This window comes from Bombina bombina, chromosome 6 (genome assembly GCF_027579735.1).
Source record: "Bombina bombina isolate aBomBom1 chromosome 6, aBomBom1.pri, whole genome shotgun sequence".
NCBI lineage: Eukaryota > Metazoa > Chordata > Amphibia > Anura > Bombinatoridae > Bombina > Bombina bombina.
This window is the reverse complement of record NC_069504.1, coordinates 164,164,748-164,179,589: the sequence shown is the minus strand read 5'-3', so window position 1 is coordinate 164,179,589 and position 14,842 is coordinate 164,164,748.

The following is a 14,842-nucleotide window of genomic DNA, read 5'->3' as shown; positions in this document are numbered from 1 at the left end:
CCTTAACTGATAAGGTGGAAAACATTACTCAAGCCTTAAACTCACTTCAGCAAGAGAACACTACTTTAAAAAAATATTTTAAAGAGATTGCTGAAAAACAAAATGTATCCCATATCATTGAACCTAATGTTAATCCACCTGATGTCTTTTCAGGGGATAGAAAAACATTTAGAGAATTCAGAAATGCCTGCTGCTCTATACTCTTAAACCTCACACATACCCTACAGAGCAGGTAAAAGTACTAAACTAACTACACCTTCTTACAGTCCTTGGACACCTTCTTTCAAACCATGTCTCAGCTATATGATGATCCTTACCTCCAGTTAACTGCTGAAACCTCAATGAGAGCCCTGAGACAGCATAAAAAAACCTGTGGAGGATTATATAGCTGAATTTAAGAGGTGGTCCAAGGATAGTGGATGGAACGAGTTATCCTTAAGAAACCAGTTTAGATTAGGATTGTCAGACTCACTCAAAGACGATTTAGCTAGAGTTGAGTTACCTCACACATTAGATGCATTAATTATTCTAAGTATTAGTTTAGATAGGTGTCTTCGTGAACGAAGGAATGAACGTAGCTCAGTTGACTTTACTCAAAAACGCCCTAACACACCTGGAGGCCCACATTCTTACAACAGACCAGTATCGCAGTCTACCCCTGAAGCTATGGACATTGGAGTTATAAGAGGTCCCCTAAATCCACAAGAAAAGCAACGTAGAAAAAATATCAACCTCTGCATGTACTGTGGAGCCGTTCAACACACTGTCAAGGACTGTCCTCTTCTAAATCGTCAAAGGAAGGGTAAGAACATAGACATTAACTATTGTTATAGTTTACAACATTCTTCATCCACTCATTTCCTCTTACCCCTTGTTTTACAGTGGGAGAACCATCGTCTACCCAGTCAAGCGATTATTGATTCTGGAGCGAGCTCTAACTATATTGATTCAAATTTTGTCATTGTAAATAAAATTCCACTAATCAAAAAGCAGAATCCTGTTTTAGCTTGTGTTATTGACGGAAATCCTATTTCCTCTGGTCCTATTCTCTTTCAAACCATTCCACTGTTGCTAACCATACAATCCTCACACATAGAATATGTTTCATATGATGTAATTGACTCCCCGCTCTATCCATTCGTTTTGGGGTTCTCCTGGTTAAAATTGCATGATCCTGTAATATCGTGGTCTACATCTACTATTCATTTCACTTCATCTTATTGCACTACAACCTGTTACACTAGCCATCACATTTTACATACCCATGAAAATGAAATACCAACAGAATATTCAGATTTCAAGGATGTATTCTGAAAAAAGGAATCTGAAAATCTTCCTCCACATAGGAAGTATGACTGCCCGATAGAGTTAATTCCATGAGCAGACATCCCCTGTGGGCACATTTTTCCTTTATCTAAGGTTGAACTTGATTACCTAAAAAGTTACCTTGAAGAAGATAACTTGAGAAAGGGCTTTATCAGACCCTCCACCTCACCAGCGGGGGCTGGTATGTTCTTTGTGAAGAACAAGGATGGAACTATCCGTCCTATAGTGGATTATAGGGAGTTAAATAAACGCACTGTTAAAAACTGCTACCCCCTTCCACTTATACCCGAGCTTATTGAACGCCTTGAGGGAGCCACTTGTTTCACCAAGCTAGATCTGAGAGGTGCATATAACCTCATCAGAGTTAGGAAAGGGGACGAATGGCTCACAGCATTTCAAACTCGTTATGGTCTATACGAGTATGTCGTGATGCCATTCGGCCTCTGTAATGCCCCAGCAACGTTTGAATATTTAATTAACGATATATTCAAAGATCTATTAGATGTATTCGTTGTCATCTATTTAGATGATATTCTTATATATTCACAAAACCATACCGACCATATTAAACATGTAAGAACAGTACTCTCCAGATTAAGACAACATCACTTATACGCTAAGCCTGAAAAGTGTATATTAAACTCTAAAACCATCACATTCTTGGGTTATGTAATTACAGCAGAAGGAATTAACATGGAAAATTCTAAGATAAAAACTATCCTTGAATGGCCCGTACCCACGACCAAGAGACAAATACAACGCTTCATGGGTTTTGCGAACTTCTATAGAAAGTTCATTAAGAACTTTGCTCAGTTGGCAAAACCTCTCACTTATCTGACTAAAAATAACGTTAAATTCCTCTGGACTGAATCAACTCAGAAGGTATTTGATATATTAAAACAAAAGTTCACAACAGCTCCCATATTGTCCTATCCTGATCCATCACACCAGTTTGTATTGGAGGTAGATGCCTCAGACCATGCTGTAGGAGCGGTACTCTCTCAACGAAAATCCTTAAAACATCCCCTTCATCCAATTGCCTATTTCTCTAGAGTTATGAATGACTCAGAGCTTAATTATGCAATAGGTGAAAAAGAACTTCTGGCAATAAAATCTGCATTTGAACATTGGCGTCACCTATTGGAGGGAACTGAAATCCCTATATTGATCTATACAGATCACCGAAATTTAGAATTCCTGAAAACCAATCGCACTTTAACATCTAGACAGGTGCGCTGGAATCTCTATTTTAGTAGATTTAATTATGTGATTACTTATAGGCCTTGCAACAAAAATCTAAAGGCAGATGCCCTATCCAGAATTTATGAAAAACCAACGGAAATCCAATACCAGTAGATCATATTATAGGTCTCACTGATGACTCCATAACACTTTTTAAAAGACACCAACTAACCGATAGTGAAATTCCCTCTTCTCAGGTACTGCTATCTAATGATGGCCTTTTATATCATGGAAAATTGGTTTATGTACCAAAAACGTTAAGATCTCAAATTCTAAAAACTAACCATGACAACCCCCTGGCTGGACACCCTGGAATAAAAAAGACTATTGAAATGATAGGCAGATACTTCTGGTGGCCTAATATTTACAATGACATCAAAGAATATGTCCTATCCTGTAGAATTTGTACTGTATCTAAATCCAAACACCAAAAACCAGATGGAGAATTACACCCTCTACCCACTCCATAACGTCCTTGGACAGATATAGCTCTTGACTATATAGTGGATTTACCAAAATCATCAAATTATACTACTATTATAGTTGTCGTTGATTTATTCAGCAAGATGGCTCATTTCATTCCATCAACCAAATAACCCACTGCTTCTGAAACGGTTCATCATTTAATTAAACATGTCATAAAACTTCATGGAGTTCCTCTCAGTATAACCTCTGATAGAGGCTCCCAATTTACTAGTAAATTCTGGAACCAACTCTGTAAATCACTTAACATACAAAAACGCTTAAGTACCTCATTTCATCCACAGTAAAACGGACAGACGGAAAGAACCAATCAATGGTTAGAACAATTTCTACGTTGTTTTACCAACGAAAACCAGGATGATTGGTCAACTTTACTTCCATATGCGGGATTTTCTTATAACAATTCTGTACATTCCACAACTAAACATTCTCCTTTCTATATCAACTATGGATTCCACCCCCATTTCCACTATGAAGCTCTCAAAAACGGTTTGAGTCCTCTAGTTAACCAATTTGTTAACACCATTGCTGACACCTTTATTTCTATTGAGAATAATATTAGACAGACAAAGGAGTATCAAAAGTTTTATTATGACCTCAAGCATTCACCTTCTCCCACCTATGCCATAGGTGACAAAGTATGGTTTTCTACAAGGAATCTTCGACTCCCTTACCCATCACGTAAACTGACCTCCCTGTTTATTGGTCCATACGAAATTAAGTCAATCGTCAATCCTTTTGCTGTTACGCTTTCCTTACCGGACGATTTCAGGATACACCCGACATTTCATGTCTCTCTCTTGAAACCATTCAGACCTATAAGGGAGCAGGAAAACTCCTCCATTCCAGTCCCCTCACCTCAGTCCTCGGAACAGGAATATGAGGTGGGGTCTATCAAGAACTCTAGGTGGATAAATGATACTCTCCAATATCTGGTCCATTGGAAGGGTTTCCCAGCTGAGGATGATACTTGGGAGCCTGCCTCTAATTTGTCGGCCAGACGTCTGGTTTCCCGATTCCATCACTCTCATCCTGATCGCCCTAAACCTTTATCCTCGGAGTGGATCCTTGGGTGGAGGGGAGTTCTGTCATGATTTACACCGTAATTCCAACTTCCCCTTTAATAGGTGGTGTCTATCACCACACCGGTATAAATGTTCCTCCCACAGTTTGATAGTTGCTTGATTATTTTGTACTGCAAGTTCAGAAACGTCCAGCTCCTGCATGTGGTATTCTCTCTGTGACTTCCATCACCTCACTTACCAGCTGCCTTCTACTGAACATTCCTGCTGACTTACCATCTTTACCGGAGCACTTCCTAAGGATCGTTCAGTCTCCCTGCAAACTTGTTCTTTCCAGAGCTGACAGTTTACCACTTCCGGTCTCCGTTACACTGCAGCCGTGACGTCACACGCCGGAGCTGCACACAGACTGAATCTCTCTCATAGGATCCTCTCCTGTCTCAGCGTTAACTCCTCTTCCACAAAATAGTAAGACTGTTTGTTTAATTATTACTCTCTCATGTTCATCCTTCTCTTGGTACCTAAATATTTATTTGTTAACAAATCGAATCCCTATTGTGCTGCACCTCTCTATCATTTGTATTTGTGTCCTACACTTAGTATCTCTGTCTTATGTTGCCATCCTCCTGACTAAAGATTTACTTGTGTAGTTATACACCATATACTAATGCAAGATTTGTTTCTAATTATATGAACAAGACTTCATATGCTGCCACCTATTATTTTAGGAATAAATCTTCTACAAACTTATTTAACAAAATCCAAAGTAATCCCTATTAATTAATCTTTATAATTTTACTACAGTTGGATTCAACTAAAGGATAAATATTTCTCTCTTCCAGGAATTAGGAAGTTTCAGCAAATTCAGGTGAATATCCTGACAGTACCTGACCCTGAATTTAACTCAGCCTTCAAAGTGGAGCATATTCATAACTTATTACATGAGGTGCTTAAGACTCTGGGCATTTCTAAATCAAAACCAATTGAAAACAAACCAGTTAAATGTTGTTTTCAAAGCTCCTCTAGAAATCCCTGAAGTATTTCAGGTTCCAGATTTGGTGTCTGATTACTTTGCCAAGGAATGGAAAAAGCCTGGTATAGCATTTGCTCCTTCTCTCAGGTTTAAAAAGATGTATCCAATTCCAGAACAGAATGTGGAATTGTGGGAAACTATTTCCAAGGTGGATGGAGCTATTTCTACATTAGCAAATGCACTACTATTCCTATGGTGGATAGAACTTCTTTCAGGGATTCAATGGACCGAACATGAGAGTGTTTCTTAAGGATGCTCTTACTACAAACAGGGCTTTTGCTTATACCAGCAGTGACATGTGTGGCTGTGGCGGGGCCCTATGGTGCGATTCTTTATCTAAACTGGCTGCAGAGCCATCTTCTGATGGGGACTTTCAGAATTGCATTAGGGCTAATGCTTTTATTTTTGACGCAGTAATAGACATCATCAAGATTTATGTCAAAAATATGTCTATGGCAGTTCTTGCAAGAAGGGCGTTATGGCTAAAATCTTCATCAGCAGACATAGGCCTCTAGTTATCAACCTGTCTACTTACCTGTCTACTTACCCAATACGCTCGCCTAAGCTCGCCTAACATCGCCGCTGCGGATCTGAAGCACATCACTTGTGTTTAATAAAAATAAAGGGCCGGATTACAAGTGGAGCAGTATTTTGTGTTTCCACTAGATCGCCAATTGCGCTAGAATTAAAATTTTTGCTCTAGTGGTAACCTGACTAGCACAAAACGCAGAAGTTAGAATATAGTGTGCACATTAATTTATTCCCCCATAGAAGTCAAAGTAGAAAAAGTGAAAAACTAACACCACACTATTGCCCAAACACAATCGCATATTTTCAGTTGCGCTAACCGACATGAAAATATGAATATTTATTTTTCCAATGTTCTTTACATAACAGAATATATATTTCTTCTGTTAAGTGTGATCAGTCCACGGGTCATCATTACTTCTGGGATATCACTCCTCCCCAACAGGAAGTGCAAGAGGATTCACCCAGCAGAGCTGCATATAGCTCCTCCCCTCTACGTCACTCCCAGTCATTCTCTTGCACCCAACGACTAGATAGGATGTGTGAGAGGACTATGGTGATTAAACCTTTGCTAGAGATAATATCTCAGGGATACCTTCTGGACTTCAAATACTCTCCTCCAAGAGAGAGATTTCATCTGTCAAGATTGTCAACAATCCAGACAAAGAAAGAGGCGTTTCTACGCTGCGTACAAGAGCTCTTGTTAATGGGAGTAATCCATCCAGTTCCACGATCGGAACAGGGACAGAGGTTTTACTCAAATCTGTTTGTGGTTCCCAAAAAAGAGGGAACTTTCAGACCAATCCTGGACTTAAAGATCCTAAACAAATTCCTAAGAGTTCCATCGTTCAAGATGGAGACTATTCGGACAATTTTACCTATGATCCAAGAGGGTCAATACATGACCACTGTAGATTTAAAAGATGCTTACCTTCACATACCGATTCACAAAGATCATTATCGGTACCTAAGGTTTGCCTTCCTAGACAGGCATTACCAGTTTGTGGCTCTTCCATTCGGATTGGCTACAGCTCCAAGAATCTTCACAAAGGTTCTGGGTGCTCTTCTGGCGGTACTAAGACCGCGGGGAATCTCGGTAGCTCCATACCTAGACGACATTCTGATACAAGCTTCAAGCTTTCAAACTGCCAAGTCTCATACAGAGTTAGTGCTGGCATTTCTAAGGTCACATGGATGGAAGGTGAACGAAAAGAAAAGTTCACTCGTTCCACTCACAAGAGTTCCCTTCCTGGGGACTCTTATAGATTCTGTAGAAATGAAGATTTACCTGACAGAGGACAGGCTAACAAGACTTCAAAGTGCTTGCCGCACCCTTCATTCCATTCAACACCCGTCAGTGGCTCAATGCATGGAGGTAATCGGCTTAATGGTAGCGGCAATGGACATAGTACCCTTTGCACGCTTACACCTCAGACCACTGCAACTGTGCATGCTAAGTCAGTGGAATGGGGATTACTCAGACTTATCCCCTTCTCTGAATCTGGATCAAGAGACCAGAAATTCTCTTCTATGGTGGCTTTCTCGGCCACATCTGTCCAGGGGGATGCCATTCAGCAGACCAGACTGGACAATTGTAACAACAGACGCCAGCCTTCTAGGTTGGGGTGCCGTCTGGAATTCTCTGAAGGCTCAGGGACAATGGAGTCAGGAGGAGAGTCTCCTGCCAATAAACATTCTGGAATTGAGAGCAGTTCTCAATGCCCTCCTGGCTTGGCCCCAGTTGACAACTCGGGGGTTCATCAGGTTTCAATCGGACAACATCACGACTGTAGCTTACATCAACCATCAGGGAGGGACAAGAAGCTCCCTAGCTATGATGGAAGTATCAAAGATAATTTGCTGGGCAGAGTCTCACTCTTGCCACCTGTCAGCAATCCACATCCCGGGAGTGGAGAACTGGGAGGCGGATTTCTTAAGTCGTCAGACTTTTCATCCGGGGGAGTGGGAACTTCATCCGGAGGTCTTTGCCCAAATACTTCGACGTTGGGGCAAACCAGAGATAGATCTCATGGCGTCTCGACAGAACGCCAAGCTTCCTCGTTACGGGTCCAGATCCAGGGATCCAGGAGCAGTCCTGATAGATGCTCTGACAGCACCTTGGGACTTCAGGATGGCTTACGTGTTTCCACCCTTCCCGTTGCTTCCTCGATTGATTGCCAGAATCAAACAAGAGAGAGCATCAGTGATTCTAATAGCACCTGCGTGGCCACGCAGGACTTGGTATGCAGACCTGGTGGACATGTCATCCTGTCCACCTTGGTCTCTACCTCTGAAACAGGACCTTCTGATACAGGGTCCCTTCAAACATCAAAATCTAACTTCTCTGAAGCTGACTGCTTGGAAATTGAACGCTTGATTTTATCAAGACGTGGATTTTCTGAGTCAGTTATTGACACCTTAATACAGGCTAGGAAACCTGTTACCAGAAAGATTTACCATAAGATATGGCGTAAATACCTATATTGGTGTGAATCCAAAGGTTACTCTTGGAGTAAGGTTAGGATTCCTAGGATATTGTCTTTTCTACAAGAAGGTTTAGAAAAGGGTTTATCTGCTAGTTCATTAAAGGGACAGATCTCAGCTCTGTCCATTCTGTTACACAAACGTCTGTCAGAAGTTCCTGACGTCCAGGCTTTTTGTCAGGCTTTGGCCAGAATTAAGCCTGTGTTTAAAACTGTTGCTCCACCATGGAGTTTAAACCTTGTTCTTAATGTTTTACAGGGCGTTCCGTTTGAACCCCTTCATTCCATTGATATAAAGTTGTTATCTTGGAAAGTTCTATTTTTAATGGCTATTTCCTCGGCTCGAAGAGTCTCTGAATTATCAGCCTTACATTGTGATTCTCCTTATTTGATTTTTCATTTGGATAAGGTAGTCCTGCGTACTAAACCTGGGTTCTTACCTAAGGTAGTTACTAACAGGAATATCAATCAAGAGATTGTTGTTCCTTCTTTATGCCCAAATCCTTCTTCAAAGAAGGAATGTCTACTGCACAACCTGGATGTAGTCCGTGCTCTAAAATTTTACTTACAGACAACTAAGGAATTTCGACAAACGTCTTCTCTGTTTGTCATTTACTCTGGGCAGAGGAGAGGTCAAAAAGCTTCCGCTACCTCTCTTTCTTTTTGGCTTCGTAGCATAATTCGTTTAGCTTATGAGACTGCTGGACAGCAGCCTCCTGAAAGAATTACAGCTCATTCTACTAGAGCTGTGGCTTCCACTTGGGCCTTCAAGAATGAGGCCTCTGTTGAACAGATTTGCAAGGCTGCAACTTGGTCTTCGCTTCATACTTTTTCCAAATTTTTCAAATTTGACACTTTTGCTTCATCGGAGGCTATTTTTGGGAGAAAGATTCTTCAGGCAGTGGTTCCTTCTGTATAAAGAGCCTGCCTTTCCCTCCCGTCATCCGTGTACTTTTGCTTTGGTATTGGTATCCCAGAAGTAATGATGACCCGTGGACTGATCACACTTAACAGAAGAAAACATAATTTATGCTTACCTGATAAATTCCTTTCTTCTGTAGTGTGATCAGTCCACGGCCCGCCCTGTTTTTAAGGCAGGTAAATATTTTTTAATTTATACTCCAGTCACCACTTCACCCTTGGCTTTTCCTTTCTCGTTGGTCCTTGGTCGAATGACTGGGAGTGACGTAGAGGGGAGGAGCTATATGCAGCTCTGCTGGGTGAATCCTCTTGCACTTCCTGTTGGGGAGGAGTGATATCCCAGAAGTAATGATGACCCGTGGACTGATCACACTACAGAAGAAAGGAATTTATCAGGTAAGCATAAATTATGTTATTTATACCAATATATACTGTATATATATATATATATATATATATATATATATATATAGATGATTTGTTATATATAGATATTTACAGATATATATATATAGGAATATCTATTTATAAATACATAGAACACATTCTGTTATGTACAGAACATTGGAATGTCAAATTTTTACAGTAAATATGTAGTTAAAACCTTTATTAAAAATTAATATTGCATAAATATATTTTTACATAATTTTCATCTACTTAACGGCAAAGGGCTCCAGTCCAATGCACTTATATATATGTCTGTATATTTGTACATATATATTTATGTGTTTATATGTATAGATATGTCTGCAAATACATATATACACATATCAATACATATGTACACATATTTAGACACACACACACACACATATATATATATATATATATATATATATATATATATATATAAAGAGAGAGAGAAAGAGAGAGAAAGCATTAGAGCTCTTAGCAGTCAAGTAGCTAAAAACATAAAATATTTCACATTCCAATGTTCTTCACATTTGGGAGTTTATTCGAAATATTTTTTCAGTATTATTATCGGTTATTTGTAGAGCGCCAACAGATTCTGCAGCGCTATAAACATAGGCAGTATACAAGGTAGCAATTATAGGGATCAAATTGGTGGAGGGGTAGAGTCACACTGTTGTAGTCAGCCCTTGTGAAGGTGATCTGCAAGCAGTTGGTCTTTTAGGCTTACATTGTAAGGGAGTGGATTAAAATCTTAGTTGTGTCTTGTGTAAGGAAATGTCTAATTTTAAAGATGTTTTTAAGGTGGAAGCAGCAAGATTTAGCCAAGATCTGAGCTAAGTGTGACCCCGATACATCAGGCATGTGGGGTAGGGGTAATGATGGAGTTGTCGACAGTTATAGAGAGATGGGGGGGTGGAGATTTTAGAAAAGGGGGGGGGGGAATAAGGAGCTCAGTTTTGGAGAGATTTAGCTTAAGGTAGTGAGAGGAAATCCATGAAAATATGTGAGAAAAACATTTAGTGACACAGGTTAGCAAGGAATGAGATAGTTCTGGAGCAGAGATGTAGAGTTGAGTGTCGTCGGCATACAAATGATATTGAAACCCGTGGGACTTTATTAGGGAACCTAATGATGACGTGTAGATTGAGAAGAGATGGGGACCAAGGACAGAGCCTTGTGGTACCCCAACAGAAAGTGGTAACGGGGCAGAGGAAGCCCCAGAGAAGGCTACACTAAAGCTATGGTTAGACAGGTAGAAAGAGAACCACGAGAGGGCTGTGCCAAAAATGCTGAAGGATTGGAGGGTTTGGAGCAGAAGTGGTGGTCAACAGTATCAAACGCTGCGGACAGATTAAGGAGGATAAGCAGAGAGAAGTGACCTTTGGAGTTTGCTGTAAGTAGGTGGTTAGTAATCTTAATGATTGCTGTCTCTGTAGAGTGATGGGGGCGAAATCCAGATATCAGTGGGTCAAGGAGGGAGTGTAATGTAAGGAAATTGGATAGGTGTGCATATACTAACTTTTAAAGAGACGCTTTGAGGCAAGAGGAAGTAGTGAAATAGGGTGGTAGTTGGATGGGGAGGTTGGATTGAGAGAAGGTTTTTTTTAGGATAGGTGTTACCAGTGCATGTTTTAGAGATGAGGTAAATATACTAGTGCTGAGGGAGCAATTGAAAATGTGTGTGAGTATAGGGGTAAGGGTAGAAGAGAAGGAGGGGAGTAGCTGTGAGGGGATGCGTTCGAAAGGACCGGTAGTGAGGTGAGAGCACAGTATAAGTGCAGAAACTTTTTCTTCAGTAACAGGGGCGAAAGAGCTAAATATATGGGTTTTGGTTAATTGCAAGATTTTGAGGGGGTGAGAGGCTGGAAACATGCTGAGAGCTGATTTCGTTTCTGATGGAATCGATTTTGTTATTGATGTGGCTGGCAAAATCTTGAGCTGACAGAGAAGTTGTATTAGTAGGTGGGGGTGGGTGGAGAAGAGTTTTGAAAGTGTAGAACAGACATTTTGTGTTTGAAGAAAAAGTGGAGATAAGAGTAGAAAAGTACTGTTGCTTATAAAGATTAAGAGCAGAGTAGTAGGAGTTCAAGATGAACTTGTAGTGAAGAAAGTCAGCTGAATTTTGAGATTTTCTCCAGTGCCGCTCAGCAGTACGGGAACATCTGCGTAGGTACAGTGTCAGAGGAGTATGCCAGGGCTGAGGGTGAGTGTGTGATTTCCAAGCTATGGTAGGAAGGGCCAGATTGTCAAGGACCGATGTAAGTGTGCAATTATAGTGGCAGATAGATTGGTCAGGGCAGGAAAAGGAGGAGATGGACGAGAGGAGAGGTTTGAGAGAACTAGCGAGCTGTTGCTGATCTAATGACATAATGCTTCTGTGAAGTTTGGTGTGAGGGGTAGAAGGAGGGAGAGTTGTAGGGAGGGATGAGATGTTGCAAGTGAGGAAATGATGGTCAAAAAGAGGAAAAGGGGAGTTTGTGAAGTTTGAAATAGTGCATCGATAGCTAAAGATCATATCAAGAGAGTGGCCATCTTTATGAGTGGGAGAGTCAGTCCATTGTGACAGACCAAAAGAGGAAATGAGTTGCAGAAGTTGTGGGATTGATAAGAGGGATGTTGAAGTCACCAAGAATGAGGCAGGAGTGTCTGAGGAAAGGAGCATGGCTGAAGTGGAGACCCCCATGTGACAATGCAGCAGTGGATTCTGCGTCTAAATGAGAGAGCCAAGTTTCTGTGAGAGCCAGAAGGTTGAGGGAGTGGGAGATAAAGAGGTCATGGATAGAAGTGAGCTTGTTGCAAACAGAGGGAGAGTTCCAGAGTGCACAAGTGAAGAGGGTAGTGGCTTTAGATACAAGAAGGATGTGAGTAAGTTTACCAGAGTTTTGTTTTCTGAGTCTGTGGCTGTGCACGGCTAGGAAGTTGTTGGGGACCAGCATTAGGGAAGATGTCACCAGCAGCTAGTATGAGTAAGAGGGAGATTAACATGAGGTGAGATGCAGATTTGCAGTAATGAGACTGTTTTTGGGATGAGGTGCAGGGGAGAGAGAGGGAATCTAGGAATAATGTGTGAAGTTCATGAGTACAAAAGTAAGGTGAGTTTAAGAGAGATGGGCTAATGAACAGAACAGGTGGTGAGCGGGAAGGAGTAATTGAGTAAAGTAGTTTGTTATAGAGGCAAGAGGTAGCAAAAAGGAATATTAATATATTGAGCATTTTTACAAAAGTGGGAACTAATTAAACACATAAAACACAGCAAAAATTATGGCAGCACTTGCATAAGGAAACAATGAGATACTTAAAACACAAAAATGACAAGTACTTGCCTTGTGTCTTTCCCCTCGTCCAATTGTATAATTCTTATCTTAATGCCTCATTTATAAAATTAAAAATGTGAACATATACTATTGTGACAATGCACACTGCCCAGGCAGTATATATATATATTTTTTATATACATATATATATATATATATATATAGATATATCAGTATATATATACGTTTATTTGTCACAGGTTTTGCACTATGGTGGAATACATTATCGTGGTTGCATCCAACTTTTTGCATGCATAACAGATTTTTCCTTGCACGCTAAATTTTTACTTTTAACTCATAATATAAGCGCAACCCGACGAGCACCCGTCTAGCATAGTTTGTGCTCGAGTGGGAGCGCTAAATACTTGTAGTCCTAAATAATAGCATTTCATTCATTTGGCTGATCAACACATTAGTTAGTATTATACAATTACAAAATTTTAACTTATTCTTGAAATGGAAATTTATAATATAGATACTTCTAAAATATCAGATTGTGTGTTGTAAGTATGATTATTTTGCATAAATAACACATGATTACTGCATTAGTTTTTCAAAATAAAATAATGACAGAGCAAGCTCTGACTAGTTCCAGTGTTCCATAAGCCAATGGTTTTGTCAGGTGGTCAGTGTCTTCATGGTGATCAGCTGATACCTACCTTGGCCTATGACCCCCTCATCTGAAAGAGGGGTCTCTTAACCCATTTTAGTGCTTATTTTGCATAGTTTATGCTTGAGTGGGATTGCTAAATAGCGTGCCACTTGCAATCTAACCCTAAATCAGCAGCTAATGTTGATACAGCCTAGCATATTATTACATCCCTTTATGCATGGCGGCACAAAAGTAACAGGTTTCTTGTCCACATGCTTCCAAATGAGTTTTATTTATTTATTTACTTAGCAATAGCCGATTTTGGCAAGACCGCACAATTTACGAATGTCTCCAGGAGTGAGGCATTTAGTAGCGCTTCTCACCACTTTTGGCGAGACCCCTAAAAAACCCTGTAAAGGACACAAGATTTACAGGATGTTAAAACCATGATAATTGTGTGCATGTGTAGTTGATTGACTAAGGGAAAAGAGGTTAAGACCAAGACGAGTAAGAACTCATAAAGGGAAGTGGGAGCCACAACTTTCATTATTTGGAGGAGCCAATCGGGAGTAGACACAGCTATCCAGGGTTATTGTGTTGGCTAAAGTTGCATTCTAATGCTGTATCTTATCTCAATGCTGAAGGGACAGATATGTGGCAGCATTTAGATTGTGAATTATCAGAATTGGAAAACCCAGAAATATCAGAGCTAAATTACATGAAATGGGGCAAAATAAATAAAGGTAGAAGTTTCACACAGTACTTTTTACAATAAATATGCAATTAACAGAACTGTACATTACAAAAATATTTTATATACTTTTATCCAATTTGAACATACCAAGGTGTTCAATTATATAAACTGTTAAACTATTGTTCTTTTATGTTGTAGGTATAATTCAGAAGAAGAAATGCAGCAAAAGAATCTCCAGAGCAACTTCTGTAACATAAGAAAACTGAGGAGATTTTATGACGCAACTTTATTACCTGCTTATCTCCCTGTACCAGCTTAAAGGGACATTATACTGCTGTTTACAACTACAGTAGCATGACAACTAATCACCATTCTAATATTTGTTCTCCTGTGACTTCAGCTCTCTTTAAAGCCTACCTCTTATTTTAACTCTTTACAAGTGCTGATCAGTGAAGTTCTGAATCTTCACACTGGTGGCTGCATTCTTAGAGCATAAGATTTCTTGCATTCTGGTACATTCAAGTATACAGTGTTTTGTTTTTTTACAATCCATATTGTGCACTTAAGTCTTACGTGCACAATATGGAAAGGGAATTGTACATTTTTGCATTGGCTGCATAACTCTATATTTTTCCTGGGGGCTTTTTTTATATTTGTTATGTAATTTTTAAAATGTATAACAAAAAAACAAAGTAACGCTTTTGCTTTCTATTGGGTGAAGATGTATAATAGGAGATGTGGATCGGTGTCCCAGCCCTTTGTCAATAATGGGATACAAGTTCTAGGCCTC